This window comes from Scomber scombrus, chromosome 3, assembly GCF_963691925.1.
Source record: "Scomber scombrus chromosome 3, fScoSco1.1, whole genome shotgun sequence".
Lineage (NCBI taxonomy): Eukaryota > Metazoa > Chordata > Actinopteri > Scombriformes > Scombridae > Scomber > Scomber scombrus.
The window spans coordinates 2,809,444-2,828,909 of NC_084972.1; the positions used below are offsets into that span (position 1 = coordinate 2,809,444).

Here is a 19,466-nt window from a genome sequence, read left to right on the forward strand (position 1 = left end):
AGATACTAGGAACCACAAGTAAGCCTGCATTCTAAGAGTGCAGTGTTGTAGTAGGTTCATAAGGTACTATGAGCTCTTTAAGATATGATGGAGTCTCACCATAAATAGCTTTGAAACTGAAGAGAAGGACTTGATGTCTGTTGTGGATTTTATAGGAACGCAATGCAGCAAAGCTAAGATGGGAGTAATATGATCTCTCTTTCTAGTTTTTGTAGGAAAACATGCAGCTGCACACTGGACCAGCTGGAGAGTCTTAGTGCAGCCTAGAAGTAAAGAACGCATGGACTAGTTTTTCTGCATCATTTTGAGACATGATGTGCCTGATTTTTGCAATGTTACGTAGGTGAAAAAAGGCAGTCCTTGACATATTTTATATGGGAGTTAAAGGACATATCCTGATCAAATATAACTCCAAGATTATTTACAGTGGTGCTGGAGGCCAGAGTAATTCCATCCAGAGTAGCTACATCAATTACTGATATCATTAATGATATCATTAGGGATTTCGTTGTATTTTACCAGTAAGTACTGAAATTGAGATATAATCATAAATCATTCTAAACCACATTGTCCCCATTTGCGATCATACTTTCATACTTAGTGAAAATTGCATTCTATGTGGTTTTAAATATATCCTGAAAGTCTGAAATTCAGCTTGGTGAACCCAACAGGTACCCGATGCCAAGATCACATGTCTGAAGCACCATATGATCTCAGCAACAAAAAAATGACCCTCTGTGAATTTCTGAATTGAACAGCATTCTTATTATAATTTTTTCTCTGTTTCTCTTCTAGACACATTCTGGATGATTTTGGACTTCAGTTTTTCATAGATTCAGAGATTCCTTCATTTATGTCTAGTTTTAGTCTATTTTAACTGCAGCCAGGAAAGCTCTGAGTCCACATTTCTACAATCTGCAGGGCCATACTTGAATATCCTGCATTCAAGTGTTCAAGCATTATGCATGTGTCACAATGTCAGCTAGGGGGTCCAAATTGGCTCTGCTTTCATCAACACATGACCTCAAACTTGTATGCATTCAGTGCTCTGTCAGGGAGAAAGAAATTACATATTCCTTAAAATCAGTCCAGCACCAGTGTTCACATGATCTCCTGCTCTGCAGAGCCAAAGGTGGCAGCAAATGGAGGCCGGTTTCTAGACGTCCCACCTTTCCAAAGCCTAGTCAGTATATGACATGTTGGTTCTTTGAAGAGGGCTCTGGTTGCACAAGGCACCAAAACCGATGCACCTTTGCTAGAAGTGATGAGGAAGTGGCAGTATGGAATTTTGAAAAGCATCAGGGATTAGACCACACCCATCTCTGCTATCTTATATCTCAGTCTGAGAAAGGATCTGATCCTAGTAACACATCTAATCGCCTGGGTGACCTTTTGGATTTAGATTTGAAGGCTGTGTGTGATCTGTGCTCTGTTAAGGAGAATGAAATAACATACACTGTTGAGTCAGTTATTCACAAGTGCAGTAGAAATCAGCTTTTAGTCAAAGCAAAAACCTCTAACCAATGGAGGCCTGTCTCTGAGCCGCCTAAATATGGAAACTTTGGTAAAAATGTCTTTTACAAAGCTTGTGACTTCTATGTTGAGGGCTCTGGATGCACACAACACGGAGAGAGCTGCACTTTTGCCAAAAGCTTCGAAGAGGCCACTGTATGGAACTATGTGAGAGAAAGAAAAATAGATAAAGATGAGTTTATCAGAAATGTAGCTGACTCTGAGCATATTTCGATAACACCAGAAAGTGCAGCTGAAAGCATACTCCGAAAATGTTCAGGGGAATTCATTGAGCTCTGTAAAGACTGCTTTCATGATCGTCCACAAAAATTAACAGTCAAAAGGTGGAACGCCACTTGCTCGACAGATCAAGCACACACCTGGAACCCAATCTTAGTTCATCACTTATCAGAGAATAATAGGAAGGACATCTATAGTCAGGTGCGCCCACTTCCCCAAAATTGTCAGTTTAAGTACTGCAGTCATGTCAGGCAAGGCAAGCCCTGCTGGCATCAGGCCAGCCTCTGTTCATCTGCCCAGAGCGAGGTGGAGATGGCACTGTGGAAAGCGGAACAGAGTGGGCTCTTAGTCCGACCTCATCTCCTTCAGTTGAGCCAGCAGGAGCAGAAACAGTCCAGACAGGTCACCATGTACTGCAAAGTCTGCCTCCTGGCCCTTTCCTCCCCAGAGAGTTTCTTCAAGCACTGCTCCTCTTTGGAGCATGCCCAGTTACTCTCTGATGACACCACCATCAAGTGGAAAGGACGGCAGCCTCCACACAACCGCCGAGCTGAGTTTTGGCTGTGTGACAGGTAATCAACACAAAAACATTTTGGTGTCTTTTTACTCTTTTTTTCTGTTCCAATGTTTGTTTTGTACTGAAATTTCCATTTTATATTAGACCACAAACATGTGAGTATGGCAACAATTGTCCAAAAGCTCATTCTACGGAAGAACTGAAGGAGTGGGTGATGCGTGCTGAAGAGGAAGAGGAGATCAGACATAACATTGAAGCCCAAGGTTATATGAGCTATAATGACAAGCTTTTGGAAGAATACAAAAACAGCAGCAATGAAGTGTACATTGTGAGTATGAGGCTCAAATCTTTTGTTTTGACTTTTTCTAAATATGTTGAAGAATTTTTTTATGGCAGGATGTCGTGGTAGCTCAGTCAAATAAGGGTCACACCATGCACATCCTGTAGTGCATTTGAACATCAGACAAAAAACAATAGAAAAAAATATCAAGAACAGTTTACAATAATTACTGCCTGCTTTCTAACATCTATCAGGTAACAAAGGCAGTTTTTACTGGTTACCTTCACTACTATTACTTTTACTATAACTTACTATTACTAATAATATAATTACTGACAGGATCAACTTACTCTTCAGTTCCTACCAATTTAAAGTATTTAAATTCTCCATTTCATATTTCAACAGATGTCAGAACAAGTTGATGATGTCAGCATCTCTTGTGATAAAGATTTAACTTTGGAGTGTGAACACATCAAGGCAACACTGCAATGGAACTTTCAAGTTGCAACAGAGGTAAGATTTTTATAATTTGTTTTTGTAAGGGCCTGGACACACAGGAAGTGTCAACAGTGCATTGTCGCAGAACTTCTTGCTTTTTATTTTGGCGCCCATTTTAACAGATTAGAGCGTCCACACATCTGTGATATTATTTCAAACTGGGACTCCTGCCTGTTGTTTTACCTGCTTACACACATAGATTTTCTGTTGTTTTTTTCCTTATTTGTTGTCGGTTTCCCTCCTGAAAGTTAGCTTGGAGGTGTAACGGGTGAAGAAGGTGGTAAGACCCAAATGCAGCACAAAACACCAGGGAGCAGTTTGAAATGATCTTTATTGATACAGTCATCAAGGTAACTGAACAGGTATAGGCAGAATGTGTAGGGGGGAAGGCTGGGCTCATGGTCACCGATGACACAGAGTAGGCAGCAGGTAAGTTAACGCCAATAGCACTAACGGAGATGAAGAGGTTGACCAGTCAGCAGTCTCTGGGCTCTCCTGTCAAGACTGAAGCTGGAGAACACCACACAGCACAGGCAGACAGGAACCAGGAAGTAAACAGGTGATATTCGTGGTCAGGGACAGAAGGCTGTTGCGTTTACCTGGGCAGAGATGAGGAGAGGTGGTCAGAGGCAAGCAGAGTCGACACTAGGAAATCAGTCCATGAATAAGTGCTTGAAAAGTCTGGCATGAAGTTGAAGAACAATCTGACAAGGAGTGAGTGGACAGGCTTATAAAGTGGCTTGATGTAGATGAGGTGGGTGTGGCTGACTGGCAGGAATGGAGCAGAGGAGGGGTGAATGGAAATTCACCAGAGTTGCAGGAGGTGACAGGAGGTTTTTGTTTGTTTGGCTCGTTTGAAGAACTTGGTTTCATCTGGAGGGATTTTATTCACTTGGAGGGGGTTTAACTGGTAGATATAATCAATATCTCAAAAGATGAATAAAAAACCCACCCTGTGTGAGGTGTGTAAGTGGCTGACACAGAAGTACCCCCAACCAGACACATGCCCAACAGAAAGAAAGATGCTTTCACCTCATATATTGTTTATTTTTTCGACAACTGACCACATGCAGCTTAATCTTATTCTGTCTGGCTGTCGATCATGAAGCGTATTCTTCATACGACTGCATGCACCGGAGCATAAGTTTAGTACCATGACAGTGTGGGATGAATACACGTACCATAACACCCCTATTTGTTGCCATCTGAGAAGTCGTCCTTGGAGAATGTTTGGAAAAAGGCAGGCACTTTCAAAAATATACTTGGCAGGTGATTGGATGAACCATCTGCCTATCACCTTCTATCACCACCTTACCTTGCGAGGCAGCTGGAATGGCAAGATTGCAATAGGATGCTGATTGAACTATACCATTGGTGGTACGATCAATCACATAACTTGAAGCCTGAGAAGGTAGATTCTCGCGTGACCTCAAAAATGTAACTGCCTCGCAAGGTAAGATTGAAGCCCATAACTGCTGCTTATGGCCAGTACCATCTTTTTGTTTGGAACGAGGACTTTCCAGATAAGGAGTGTGGCATGTTGCCTTTCATGTTCTGGAAATGCACACCGCTACCTCAGATCCAAGCTGACTCTAACTTACTGGGAACACCAAGCGGTGCACACTTGGACTAACATTAGCTATCTAACAAAGCAGGTATAAATTATTGTGACCTTAGTCTGACTCAGTGGTAGACCTGGAACCGGGGAGAGCAGCATGTGAGCCAACTGTTGATCACAGCTGTCAATCAACATCCACACAGCTGGCATTAAAGCTGCTATAAGTCTCGAAATGTTATTAATGTAGCAATAATTTCCAAAATGACCACTAGCACACTTATTAGAGGGTCTAAAGCAATTGAGACCATAATGACTTGTTGAAAAAATGTATTGACTTTGTGATTTATGAGAGAAGTTGACACTTCTGGTGACTGTCAGTCATTTAAGATTTGCACTTCCGAATTGCATTTGATTTCAAGCTGTGCTTATTGCTGCTTGAACTTCAACAGCATTACATATCGAAAAATGGACTTGCAGTGGTATTAGCCTAGTTACGGTGCCATGTGTCAGTGTTGTATTCACACAGTTTTCAAATCAATCTTCAAATAATTTTACCTTTAATGTCCTCATCATAGAATGCTTAATTACTACTTTTGTGTTTGTACAGAGACAGCTTGTGCATGTGGCGCTGTTGAAGCAAGAACCAGGAGCATTATTTACACTTGATGACCTCAGTCTAGCACCCTGCAGTCACTCCCCAGGTGAACACTTTCTCAGTGATGACATGACCTATGACATCACTGTGTCTTTCACATGCACCAACCCAGGTCTGTATGAACAGTGGTTAGTGCTAGATTTTGGCATGAGACCAGTGCTCTTGAGAAAACTCAGAGTAAGAGTGGGCCAGCCATCATTGGATGACATCGAACAACCAAATATGACCCATGGAGCTGCCTTTCAAAGTGTTGAGCGTTGGCATCGAGGGAACAGGGTTATAATCCCATGTTCCACCAGGAAAGAAGAACAGGAGGAGCTGTTAAAGGAGTACAAGCTTCCTCAGATTAACTTTCTATTTGAGTCCTCCTATGAGAGCCAAACACCTCTGAATCATGAGAACTACAAAGAAAGCATGCACCACTTCCTGTACAAAGAGGAACTGGCAGAGGACCATGTTGTTTCAAGGTAATATGCTTTTCTGTATCTGTGTCCTGTTCCTTTCATGATTTGAAATTAGCACATATTTGCTAAACAATAACTAAGCTCTCTTTCTTATTTAGGCTTAATGTTTGTGGAGAAATTAAAACACTGGATATGTTGAACAATCCAGAGTTTGACATATTTGCTCCTCCAAGACAACTGTTCTGTTCTGTCTCAACTCCCTGTAATCTCACACCGGACACCCATGAGGGACAGGTACTGAAACGAAGCATCAAGTCTGGTCTGATAGCTCCTTTATGTTCAAGTGGTCGAAACTCCAAGGTCTATGAGGCCAATATCCTGCAGTGGAGTGAAAACAAAATGCTTTTGCAACTGTCTAAAAGATGTTGCTCAGATCTTATGCTCAAAAGAAATGAATCATATCAAATGGAAGTGCAGTTTCAGCTGGACCGCTACAGCTTCTGCAAGATGCACAAAGCTGTAGACCTCCTTCCTGATATAAAAAGAGTGCTACCGGACCTTAAAAACTGCAGTGTTCCTGTAAATGACATTCACTATGAGAAGCTGAATGTAAAGCAACAGTCAGCATTTGACTTTATCACTGGGAATTCCAGTATCCAAAAAGGTGTGGCACCACTCCTCATTTATGGACCATTTGGAACTGGGAAAACATCTACCCTTGCTACAGCAGCCAGAGAGCTTTGTAAGCATCCTCACAACAAAGTGCTAATTTGCACCCACACCAACAGGTAATACATAATATTGAAAATTCATTGAAATGGTTATTGATTGCTTTATGTAGATATATAATCTACTCTTTGCTCTAAGATGTTGTTGCAAATGAATTTTAATATAATGACAACTATAATTTTGTCTTTGACATTTGTTTCCTTTCAGTTCTGCAGATCTGTATGTCAGAGATCACTTCCATCCATTCATTAACAAGAAAAATGATGGGATTAGGCCAATTCGAATAAAGGCAAACAAAAAAAGTGCTTTGTTTGCCACAGATAAGATCACTATGAAGTACTGCTTTCTTTCGAAAGACAGGATGGATTTTCTACCACCAACAAAAGCTATTCTAGATTGCCATAAAATAGTCATAACCACCACTACAATGGCAATGCAATTTCATGACCTAAAGCTCCCAGAGGGATACTTCACCCACATTCTAATTGATGAAGCCTCTCAGATGCTGGAATGTGAGGCCTTGATTCCCCTTGGTTTAGTTGGGCCAAACACAAGAGTTGTTTTAGCAGGAGATCACATGCAAATGGGGCCGAAGCTCTTCTCAGTGGATGATCATCACCGTTCAAATCACACACTCCTTAATCGCTTGTTCCACTACTATCAAGATCAAAAGTGTGATGCTGCCCAAAAAAGTAGAATCATTTTCAGTGAAAACTACCGCTCAACCAAAGAAATTGTGGAGTTTGTATCCACCCATTTCTATGTTGGTAAGAATGATGTTATCAAAGCTAATGGAAATATCCCACCTCCGGCCAATGGCCCTGCCCTAAAGTTCCACCATGTTAGGGGAGAGTGTCTCTTGGACACTGTGTCTATGTCTTGGTATAACCAAGAAGAGGTTTCCACCGTGGTTGAAGCAGTAAATGAGATTCTCAAACACTGGCCATCAACATGGGGAACCAAGGACCAACACTCTATATGTGTTCTATCAGAGGGATGTCAGGTAAATTAAAACAAATTAATTAATGACATCAATGATACAAGGTTTGGCCAGAGTTGTAGGCTAATAGTTTATTTATATCAATTGTTTCTCAGGTTCGACTAATTCGGTCAGCACTTAAGAGAAAAGGCCTTGCAGATGTCCATGTGGAGACCCCTTCAAATGTTCAAGGTAATTTAGATTTAGCTTTAAGAACTCCAGTATGTTTATCCCATTATGTTGAAGGATGACTAGACTCAAACTGAGCACCTGTCTCTCTATTCAAACTAGGGCTGAAACGATTATTCGATACAAAAAATGATCGAGGCAAATTTTCATGAATCGAAGCTTTGTTTAATTAATTTCACTTGCTGCTCTGCTTGTGTTTTACATGGATGGTTTTTACTGACGCACATCACGTCACTCGCTATGTCGCGGAGCAGTTTACTAGAGAGTGAAATAAGTTCATGTATTTGTTTCAGAAGGCACTGAAGTTAAATGGATTTAGTTTTGATTTTAAAAGGAATGTCCAGGAATAAAACCCAATTGATTGTTCATTGAGACTTGTCCTTTTCTTCATTTTTACTATTGCTATTTAATAAGGCAAAATAATTTGATTAATCGATAGAATAATCTATTACAAAAATAATCGATAGCTGCAGCCCTAATACAAACATTGTCATTTCACATGCTCTCATTATAAGTTCTCTTCATGTGTCAACAGGCAAACAGTTCAGGGCAGTCATAATGACAGCTGTGAAAACACGCGACAGCCTAAGAACATCTCACGTGGCCGGTCTGGAGCTGTTCAATGATGCCCGTGTGTTAAACACAGCAATGACGAGGGCTCAGTCCCAAGTGGTTGTGATTGGAGATGCTGCTGCCCTCTGCTGCTTTGGGAAATGTTCAGGAATCTGGAAGAGCTACATAGAACACTGCATCAACAACAGTGGTGTTGCACCAGAGCATTTCACCAGAGATTTCTTTGAAAAAGATGTCATGGAAACTGCAAAGTTTCAAAAGTCTGAACATGTGGATGAGAGCAGCATTCTCAGTGATTCAATTCTTCAAGAATTGAGAGATGAATATGAACAACTGAAAACAGAATTTAGCTCAGACGAAGACTGTTCGGAAGGCTTCAATCACCACAAGTCAAGCTCATCATACAATATCACTGATGATCATACAGATGTTTTTAAGTTATGTAAAAAACAACCAGAGATGTACAAGCTTGGAAAGTTGGTCATGGAGTCCAATAACACAGGTTATGTCATACCATATGATAGCCCCACCAGCCATATTAGCATAAAGGGAAGGGCAAACCTGGGCGAGGCCTTCTCTGGAGATGAAGTGCTTTTACAAGGATCAAGAGTGGTCAGCATCACCAAGAAAGATGAATCAGCCCGTAAACTAGTGTGTGTGCTTGAGGATGTAGATTACAGCAAACAAAGACAGAAATCTTCTGACAAATCTGTCATAGGATGGATGATGCCTATTACAAAAACTGCACCCAAAGTGTGCATACTCATCAGCAAGAAAACACGAAACTTCCTTACAGTATGGGAGCAAATTAATGGATGGTGGAAAGTAAAAACATATGAACCTCTTGATGAAAAACTGAAACAGAACAATGTATTTATGGTGCAAGTGATTTGCTGGAAAGAAAATTGTTCATTTCCATTGGGGAACGTGATAGATATTCTTCCCACTGGAAGATCTTTAGTTTATGGACTAAGGGTCCTGAATGAAGAATTCAACATTGCACCCACTCCATGTTACTCAGATAAGACTGTGACCTTTGCAGATGAAGACAGCACACACAGACAGGATATACGTGAGGTAATGACTTTCACTGTGGATCCAGAAAATGCAACAGACTTGGATGATGCCATCAGTGTCAGGGATATTGGAGACCAATATGAGCTGGGAATCCATATTGCAGATGTGGCAAGCTTTGTGAGTCGAGGAAGTAAATTAGATGAGGATGCAAAACAACGTGGTGTGACATATTACTGCAGTAGGGAAGAACCCATTCATATGTTCCACAAAGACTTGAGCACTGGACGCTTTAGTCTTCTGGAAGATCAAGATCGTAGAGTGGTTTCATTGATGTTCAAATTAAACAAGAAAACACATGAAGTCATTGGAAAGCCTGAATTCCAGCTGTCACTGATCAAGTCTAACAGCAAGTTTTCTTATGAAGATGCAGAGTACATGATCTCCGAAAGATATAGAGAGACACTTGAATTTGATTCAGTAGAAAATTGTGTCGCTGTGGCTTATTGTTTTGCAAAAGCTCAAAGGAAGAGAAGACTTCAGGACTGGGCTTATGCTCAACCTGATGATCACAGATTACCCGGGAAGCGCAAAGCCCATCTGATGATTGAAGAGCTAAGTGTGTTATTCAACACACATGCATCTGAGACTTTGATTGGTTCAGTAAAAGCAAGGAATTACACACCCCTTCGCTGTCAGGCAGAACCAGATCCCAAAAAAGTTGACGATTTCAAGAAGAAATGTGGAGAATTGATACCTCTGTCTTTACATCTTCAGCACAAAGTTACCCATGATGAAATAGTCCCAAACTGTGGAAACTTCCACATACTCACAGAAGTGTGGAAAGATATCCAGTCAGCTGCCAGAACAGATGATATAGACCAAATGGTGGATCTCATTACAACAGATGACATCCACCCTCTGCTCCAGCCAGTCATTAATCAGTTCAGAGAGTGCTCTAGCAAAGCTTATGTCATCCGTTCCAACTCCTGCCCCATGGCAGAAGTTGGGCATTATTCTCTGAATCTAAGGTATTACACACATGCATCCTCACCAATACGGCGGTACATCGACATTGTCTTGCAAAGACTTTTGCACTCCATCATATGTGACAGGAATGTCCAGTACACTCGAACAGAGATTACGACTTTGTGCAATCAATTTGAGCACAACCTCAAGCAAGCCAAGGAGTATGAACAAAAGGCTGAGGAAATCTCCTACGCAGTGAGCATGAAAGAACAAAGTGCTACAAAGCTAGCATTTGTTGTTAGTGCAGATCCTAACACAGAAAGTTTTGCAGTGTCATTTCCTTTTAACTCGAACATATTTGCAAGGAGTTTATCAGTCATGTACAAAGATTTACAGCTGAAGGACCAACCATCTTTTGATGAAGAATATCACTGCATCACTCTTAAGTGGAAAAGGCGGATCTATGCAGCGGACACCATGCAATTCCACCAGGAGATGAAAATGCTGTCAGATTGTGCTCCCTGTGTTAAGCTTCCACTGACAATATGGAAAGGCATTGTTGATGCAATTGCTGAAGAAAATTGGGATCATGCAAAGTCACTCATAATAAAGGCTGAAACAAAGCAACCGGAAAAAGAAAAGAGTCAGCCAAAATCTTCTCAGGTGCCTCAAGCAGAGACTAACACACATACCTCTAAGGCAAATCACTATGTTGACTTTGACCTTCAGTTAAAGCCAGGGGACACTCTTAAGATCCAAATGACCTCAGAAGTTATAAGAGGTTATCCCATGCCTGCTGTTCAATTGGTTCACATTAGGCCCAAGTTTGAAGTTTGTGTGGAACATGTACGCAACCCAATCACATGCTTCTCCAGGTGTACAAATTATCCATCAATGATTTATTATAGTGATACTGAGGAGTATGTCCAGATCTGGAAACCATTGTGTGATATGGAATCTGCTGCCACTGCAGTGAGTGAAAGTGACAGCATAATCATTGAGAACCTGACAGTAAACTTTAAAACAAAGCAGGAAGGTACACTAACAGGAAGCTTCTTCTTACCTCTGGCATGGACCAATGAATGGGCGATTGAATGCAACCTTTCAAAGTGCTTCCTGTGCATTCGAAAAAGAAGTTTGAAGTTGACTTCAACTCTGAAACATTCTGCACAAGTGGACCCGAAAGAGTTCACATGGGTGGCACATGCTGTCACGAACCCAGTACAACAACGTAAAAACTCTTCAAATGATGGAAGTACAGTGAAGTTCTCTGTCCATCACCTGCCAATGGAGAACATTCCTGACTGTGTGTTTCAGAAAAACACACGTTTCACAGTTGAACTAATCCCAAAGCTCCTGCCTGACATGTAAGTTCCAGTGTAGCTCAACTTTACAATGCAACTAATTAATGTAATTGCTGCTTATAGTCTAATTTGATTACATTATTGTTTTTTGCAGACGGAAAGAAAATGCTGTGGTCAACATTCACTCTGCATGTGATCTTGTCAAGAGTATAGCACTTGGAACACATTCCAAAAGGTATGTCCATTAGACAAAAAATAGTTGCCTAGAGTTTAATTATTCATATCCACTCGTCTCACTTTCAAAACGAAACACAGACAACATATTGCACTTTAATTTTATTTTAAATTGCCATTTCATTTAAAACCTCTGTCTTTGCAGTAAAAACAAGGAGGCCCATCATGAGGAAACAGCTACCTTACGGAATGCCAGAGCTAAACCAGAGTCAGCGTGATGCTGTGGACAAAGCTCTAAATGATTCATTTACAGTTATACAGGGACCACCTGGTATGAACTAGAAATGGTATTCACCTTGATGCTTCATAATTTCTGCTATCGATTAAGACTTTTTCCCCACTTGTCTTTTAGGAACTGGGAAGACAGTAGTAGGTGTCTACATAGCGTACTGTTTCTCTGAGCTGAACTCTAAGAACCCAAGGAAATGTGTTGACCCCAAGGATGATAACAAGAAACAAGTTATTCTCTACTGCGGACCATCAGACAAGTCTGTTGATGTTGTTGCAGGCAAGCTACTATATGTCTCTGCTGATATCTGGTGAAGTTTTAATTTCTTTCTCTTACTATAATCCATGGTGTGTGTCTATTGCTGTTATAATACAGAGTATCTGTTGAGGTTTGGGGACAGACTGAAACCCCTCAGAGTCTATAGCCAACAAGTTGAGATGCTGGACTACCCTTATCCAGACTGCACCCTTCAGTTTTACTGCAGAACATTCCGCCAAGAACGTACCAAACCAGCACTTCGGTATTGTTATTACACCAATTGATAAAATTCTGTTTTTAAATGCTTTCTTATTCATTTACACTGGCATATGTTACATCATTTTTAGGAGTATTACTCTTCACCACCGCATACGGCAAAAAGGAAACCTTTATTCAGATAAAATACAAGATTTTGATGAACGCATTGAACAGCTGACTCCTCAAGAGGTGAAAGAGTAAGTTCAAATGCACACATGCATGGAATGAAGAGTTATCTAATGAATGTTACTCACCAAAACTCTTTGCAGTCTAACAAATATGTTGAATACATGTTTCCTTCCTCATGAACATTTGCTGAGCCTATTTTTAAAAATAGGTGCATTTACCGGGGAAGACAGCAGGTAGGATCGAAACCAGGGAATCAGTCAGTGAATCAATGCTGGATGGTCTGCATTGTAGCATTTGCAAATGACAATCTGGCAAAGAGTGAGTGGACAACAGCTGTGTGTGTGTGTGTGTGTGTGTGTGTGTGTGTGTGTGTGTGTGTGTGTGTGTGTGTGTGTGTGTGTGTGTGTGTGTGTGTGTGTGTGTGTGTGTGTATATACATATACACACAGGCTTGATTACAAATGGGGTGCAGCTGAGAGTCCAGGTGATTACTGATGAAGCCCAGGTGAACAGAGTTAACTGATGCGGTGTCCCAAAAAAAAAACAAATAAACAAAACACAAAAACGGAGCCGGGCAGGTGGAGGGGGTCTGAAGGAGGGATAATACTCACCTGGGCCCAAGAGGATTAGGGAGTTGGACCACCGGGAGCTCAGGCACCGGGGGTGGCTTAGCGCCAGGTGAGGCAGAGTCCGAGGCAGGCTGCTCGTCAGCAGAGGCAGAGTCCGAGGCAGGCTGCTCGTCAGCAGAGGCAGAGTCCGAGGCAGGCTGCTCGCCAACAGTGTCCGAGGCAGGCTGCTCGTCAGTAGAGTCCGAGACACAGGCCAGAGTTTGAGGCAGGCTGCTCGTCAGCAGAGGCCGAGGCAGGCTGCTTGTCAGCAGAGGCACAGGCCGAGGCGAGCCGCTCGTCAGCAGAGGCACAGGCCGGAGCCGGGGGTTGCTGGGTAGCAGGAACAGAGAGTAGCTGCACACCGGCAGGAACAGGAGGAAGGGGTTGCTGCACGCCAGCAGAAACTGGAGGAAGGGGTTTCTGCACGCCAGCAGAAACTGGAGGAAGGGTTTGCTGCACGCCAGCTGGAACAGGGAGTAGCTGCACGCCAGCAGGGACAGGAGCAAGAGGTTGCTGCATGCCAGCCGGAACTGGGGGTAGCTGCACGTCAGCAGGAGCAGGGGCTAGTTGACGCAGCCCAGTAGCCTGGGTTCGTGCACTGATTGCAGCCGTTAACTGTTGTAACTGCATAGCCATTGCAGTTAGTGCCTGTGCTTGGGCATCAAATTGTGCACGAATGGCATTTAGGGTGGTGTGTCTCTCAAGGATGCCCTCAAATCTGTCCAGGCAGCTCACTGGTGTGAGGATGTGCGCTGGGTCCATGGCTGGCCAGATCGTACTGTAACGGGTGTAGGTGGTAGGCCCCAGTAGCAGCACAGAACACCAGAGAGCAGTTTTAAATGATCTTTATTTTATAGTCCACAAGGTAAGAGAACAGGTATCAAGCATGATGTGTAGATGGGCAGGCTGGGCTCAGGGTCACTGAAGACACAGAGTTGGCAGCAGGTAAGACTATGCCAGTAGCACTCACGGACATGAGATTGACCAAGTTGGAGTTTCTGGGCTCTCCTGACAGGATCGAAGCCGGAGGACGCCACACAGCCACAGGCAAACAGGAACAGGCAATACTCAAAATCAGGAACAGAAGGCTGGTGTGTTTACCGGGGAAGACAGGAGGAGAGGAGGTCAAAAGCAGGCAGGGTCGAAACCAGGTTATCAGTCTTTCATTAGTTAACATTTCTGAACTGTCAGCATTTACTCTGGTTGTTTCACAGTAAAGGCTGCCATTGCCTCCACAGTAAAACATGTTAAAGATAATCAGTTAGTGTTTCGATAGTATCAACGGGAAGTTTAAGCATTTCAATTTGTCGATGGCAGCAAATACCTTGGCCAAATAAATAAGACAATATAATGTGCAGTGCATCAATATGCAAATGAATGTAGAGTAAACTATGGAAATGTGGTAACACTTTACTTGAAGGTATCATCATAAGAGTGACATGACACTGTCATAACTGTGACATGACACAGTCATGAATGTGTCATAAACATTATGTCAATGTCATAAACGTTTATGACTGTTGTCATTAAGTATCATTCGGTTTTTGTAATGACAAGTTGACATTGTTTGGGATGTCCTTATTATGACAACTTGACATTAATCAAAGTGACATTACCAGAACATGTCTTTTTTATGACAACTTGACATTACATTTGTTTGGGATGTCCTTATTATGACAACTTGACATTAATCAAAGTGACATTAAAATGGGTTAACCCTAACCTTAACCCTAACCCTAACCCTTCATTCAGTTTATCCTTCATTATATGTTAATGACAAATCAAAATTCTACCACTTAACTTGAGGTCAAAGAATTTCTTAATTACACTTTCATAATGGTGACAGTCAGTTTTGGGTATCCTGTCCGTATCCTGTCAAACATCTATGACCAAGTGCTAGAATTGGTCTGTAACCTTGCACATCTAATTATAATGATCATTATGTCAACTTGCCATAAACACAAAAATAGGTGCATATTTTGTTGATGTCAAGATGTCATGACAAAGACATGTTCTGGTCATGTCACTTTGAATAATGTCAAGTTGTCATAATCAAGACAACCCAAACAATGTTAACTTGTCATTACAAAAACCGAATGACACTTAATGACAACAGTCATAAACGTTTATGACATTGACATAATGTTAATGACACGTTCATGACTGTGTCATGTAACAGTTATGACAGTGTCATGTCACTCTTATGACGATACCTTCAAGTAAAGTGTTACCGGAAAGGTATACAAGCATTGATGTTTTACATACACATACTCACAAGTTACGTAACTAATGAAACCTATAGAAAAATAAAATGAATACTGAATGCTACAACTATTATTCATTATTATATTGACTTACATTTTTGATTTATTGATGTTATTGGCCATACACATTTTTGGATCATTGGAGCTGAACTTTAAATGGCCCTCTTATGCTTTTCCTTAATATTTTCAGTTATATATATATATATATATATATATATATATATATATATATATATATATATAAAATGTTGGATATTTGTATTAAACATGGCTCAAGTGTCAAATAATGAGGTAAATATGTGTAGAAGAAATCCCTAACCCCTTTTTACACAGCCTGTTCAAGGTATAAAAGTTTGTTTTTTTAATAGAAAAAAAGCAGTAATTAAGAATAGAAAACAGTAAAAAAGGCAAAAAGACCAGGTCAGCTTGCTTTTGTAACACTAACTGTATGGACTGTTTTTCCTCATAGATACAAAAAGATTCTCAGAGATGCTCGAACACATGAACTTAAACAGCATGACATCATACTGTGCACATGTACACAGTCTTCCTCACCAAGCTTGACTGAGACAGTCACTGCACGTCAGATCCTCATTGATGAATGTGCAATGGCCACTGAACCCCAGGCCATGATTCCATTAGTCTGCAACAATCCAGAAAAGGTGTACTTTTTATTTAATGATCAGTATCATGCTCCTGATCTCCATCAACACTGTCCTTCATGTGTCTGTGTGCTAATCATATATAAATTTACTTAAAGGCAACTTTTGTCAATTTGACCACACACACACACACACACATAGATACCTATTTCACTCAATTGTTTTACAATGTGACTTTCAGATTGTTTTGATTGGTGACCACAAACAGCTACGACCTATTGTGAGGAATGAGCGTGTGAGGAAGATGGGGATGGCTAAGTCTCTGTTTGAACGCTACTATACAGTCTGTGATGACAGGGCAGTGATGCTGGACACACAGTACAGAATGGTAAGAACATGAAATATACACTATGTATACACGTATAGTGTATAGTGTGTATAGTGTGTATCTCATACAGCTGTATATAACTAATGTGCACTATGAATTGTTTCAATATTGTATTACTTTAATTAATTGTAATCAACAATTACAAACCATGTGCCTTCATAGCATGAAGACTTATGCGAGTTCCCATCAAATGCATATTATTATGGAAAGCTGAAAACTGGTGTGGAGCAGCCAAGCAGTGTCCTACGTGTTGGTGACAGAACGATGTCAATCGTTTTTGGGCACATCATAGGAAAGACCAACAGTCTGGTTGTGAACACAGCGAAGGGCAACCAGAACTCTAAAGCAAACCTGGAAGAGAGAGACAAAGTGGTACAGTATTATGGACCCTTGCTTTTCCTTGTTGATTTTAAACACTAATAATAAAATACAGGGGTAAAAGACAGCATAGAGTCATTGACCTGACTGTAATGATTTGGTTCTTTTGCAGATTGATATAGCTGAACAGCTGGTGGTGGATGCAAAAGTCGAACAGCAGAGTATTGTGATCCTGGCGCCCTATAATGCCCAAGTGTCAGAAATCAGAGAAAAGCTGAAGAAGAAGAAAATGGATCAAATCACCGTTACCACAATCACGAAAAGCCAAGGTAACAGTGTAGCTCTCTGCTTCCTCTGAATGACAAATCCTTTACTGAAAGTAAAGTAGCAACACCACAATAGAAAAGTATCCAGAGTAAAACTACTCGTTGTGATGAATTGTTCCTTGTAAATGATTAAATGTATAACATGTAAGCAGTATTTCGTGTTCGTCTCAGTGGTGCTGTGTCCAACTGCTCCCTACACTGCTGTGTAGTGGAAATTAGCAGTGTGTCATATTTTATGACCAGATCTTACATTTAGATTTATAAAATCTTAATCTGTAAAGTATTTTATATTGATAAATGTAATAAATTAAAAAAGTACAGTAATCCAGTGCAGCACAGAAGAAAATAGAGAATCCTTGTATAATGAAGGTTCATCATGTAACATGAAGCATTTTGTCTTCTAGGAAGTGAATGGAGTTATGTCATCCTATCGACTGTGTGCTCTTTGCCAAGTGAAGAGATTCAGAGTGAACCAGACAGAACCTGGCTGTTAAAACATATTGGCTTTGTGAATGATCCAAACCAGATCAATGTGGGCATCACCAGGGCCAAGGAGGGACTGTGCATCATTGGTGAGATCTCTTTTTTCTACCTATGATCAAATCTAAAGGCTGAGTGATCAAATGACCTGAAGAGGTTAAATAATGCACACATTTATCTGACCTCTGCTGTCACTTTAGCATTTTTTGTTATTTCATGTCTTGTTTGAGGGATCTGAGGAACAGAGATCTCCATACATTATAACATGTAAGATTAGAATATAGTCATTATAAAACATAAAAGGTATATCAAGCAGTATTAAGAGATGCTGTATTTTGCTGTTCCTGTGTAGCTTGATAACTCAAATGTGTCTGTGTTCTCAAAGGGAACCAAGAGTTGCTCAACTGCAGTGGAGCTTGGAGAAAGCTCCTGCAACACTACAGGCTTCACAACGCAGTGACAGATGCAGACAAGATTTCAGTGCAAGGTGCCACATAGCTGATCTCCTTTATCCATGTGAAGAGACTTGATTTCTACAAGCCATAGATCAGAACTCTTACACTGACTCACCCACATGACTTCATAAAATGTGTATATTTCATGTTTTTTCTATGATATCGCAATAACTGTTTGTTGGTTTTTACAGTTTTATAGCAGATTTGGGTTTTTTGATATTGTATTTGATCATAAACTGTATGTATTTGACACAGTTGTTTTTGTTTTCTGATTTACACACCCCTTTCTCTTTTAAAAAATATGTATGAGTCTGTAAATATTTAATCTTACAACTACTGTTTCAACTGTAACTATATTTTTTTTGTTTGAGAATTTAGATTTTAAACCTTGCTGTTCAGAGAAAGACTGTTTTTTATTTTGTATTTTACAAGTATTGTACAAGTATAAATATGTAATCACACAGTGCTGATATTAACTGTGGACAGTTGATAAAAGACAACAGTTCAATTTATATTGTTTAGATTTGTTTTAATTCGTGCACGTTTTAGTTGAAATGTAGAGAATTACCAGTGTATGACATCACCTTCAGTGAGTCATTGTTTCTGTATACTGATGAGTGAGTTAGTGTTGTATATTCAGGGAGTAGCTTTGGCTACAGAATTGCTTATAACATGTTTTGTATTGTGGCACATTTTTTTATCCTATAATAGTGTTATTGATATATTTTAATATTGTATTTTCAGGGATTCATTTTGGCTACAGAAATGTTTATAAAAACATTTTGTATTGTGTTACAATGTTATTGTTTATTGTCATTTATGCATGTAGTGATTTGAATAAATGTGTGTAATCATACAAAAATATGAAATCATTTTGTGTTGGCCCTGTGTGAATGGAATGCACAGTATTAATTTCAGTAATTTAGTGTAGGTGTAAAAGAGGTGTTGGTCCCAAACGTCCCAAACGTGTGACCTCAGGAAGGATAGATCATAGACTGTATATAAAATGGACGTAACATCCGTGACGTCACCCATTGGTTTGTGGATTGGTTTGTCACCCATTCGCTTCCAAGCAGCAGTGTCACTGCCCGATTTCCGGAGCTGCCCGATTTGCTGTACGGACCGTCTGCGCATGCGCGAACGAGCCGCCATCTTGTATGGTAACTCCACTTGGACAAACTTCATTCCGTCTCTGCCCGATTTCTAGCTTTGTTGTGATTCTTATACATATATTTATAACTATATATCAGTCTCTCAATTAGAATACAACCAGAAAATAGTTTAAAGTTGTGTAAAGTATAAAGATAAGATAAGATAAAACTTTTATTGATCCCACAGTGGGGGCAATTCACCACTACAGCAGCTCAAAAAGATAGTGATATGAGAAAAAAACAAAACAAATGTGTACCACAATAAAATTAAAACTAAAAAAGGACCTTAAACTGCAGTTATAACATATAGTAGGCTATATACAACAATACAATTAAAAACTAAAA

The 19,466-nt window shown here is 40.4% G+C and overlaps 1 pseudogene; it reads left to right on the plus strand.

Annotated features, from left to right (window-relative positions):
* The first annotated feature begins 975 nt into the window (after positions 1-975).
* Positions 976-18,126, plus strand: LOC134003101 (helicase with zinc finger domain 2-like; annotated as a pseudogene).
* Positions 18,127-19,466: the final 1,340 nt, after the last annotated feature.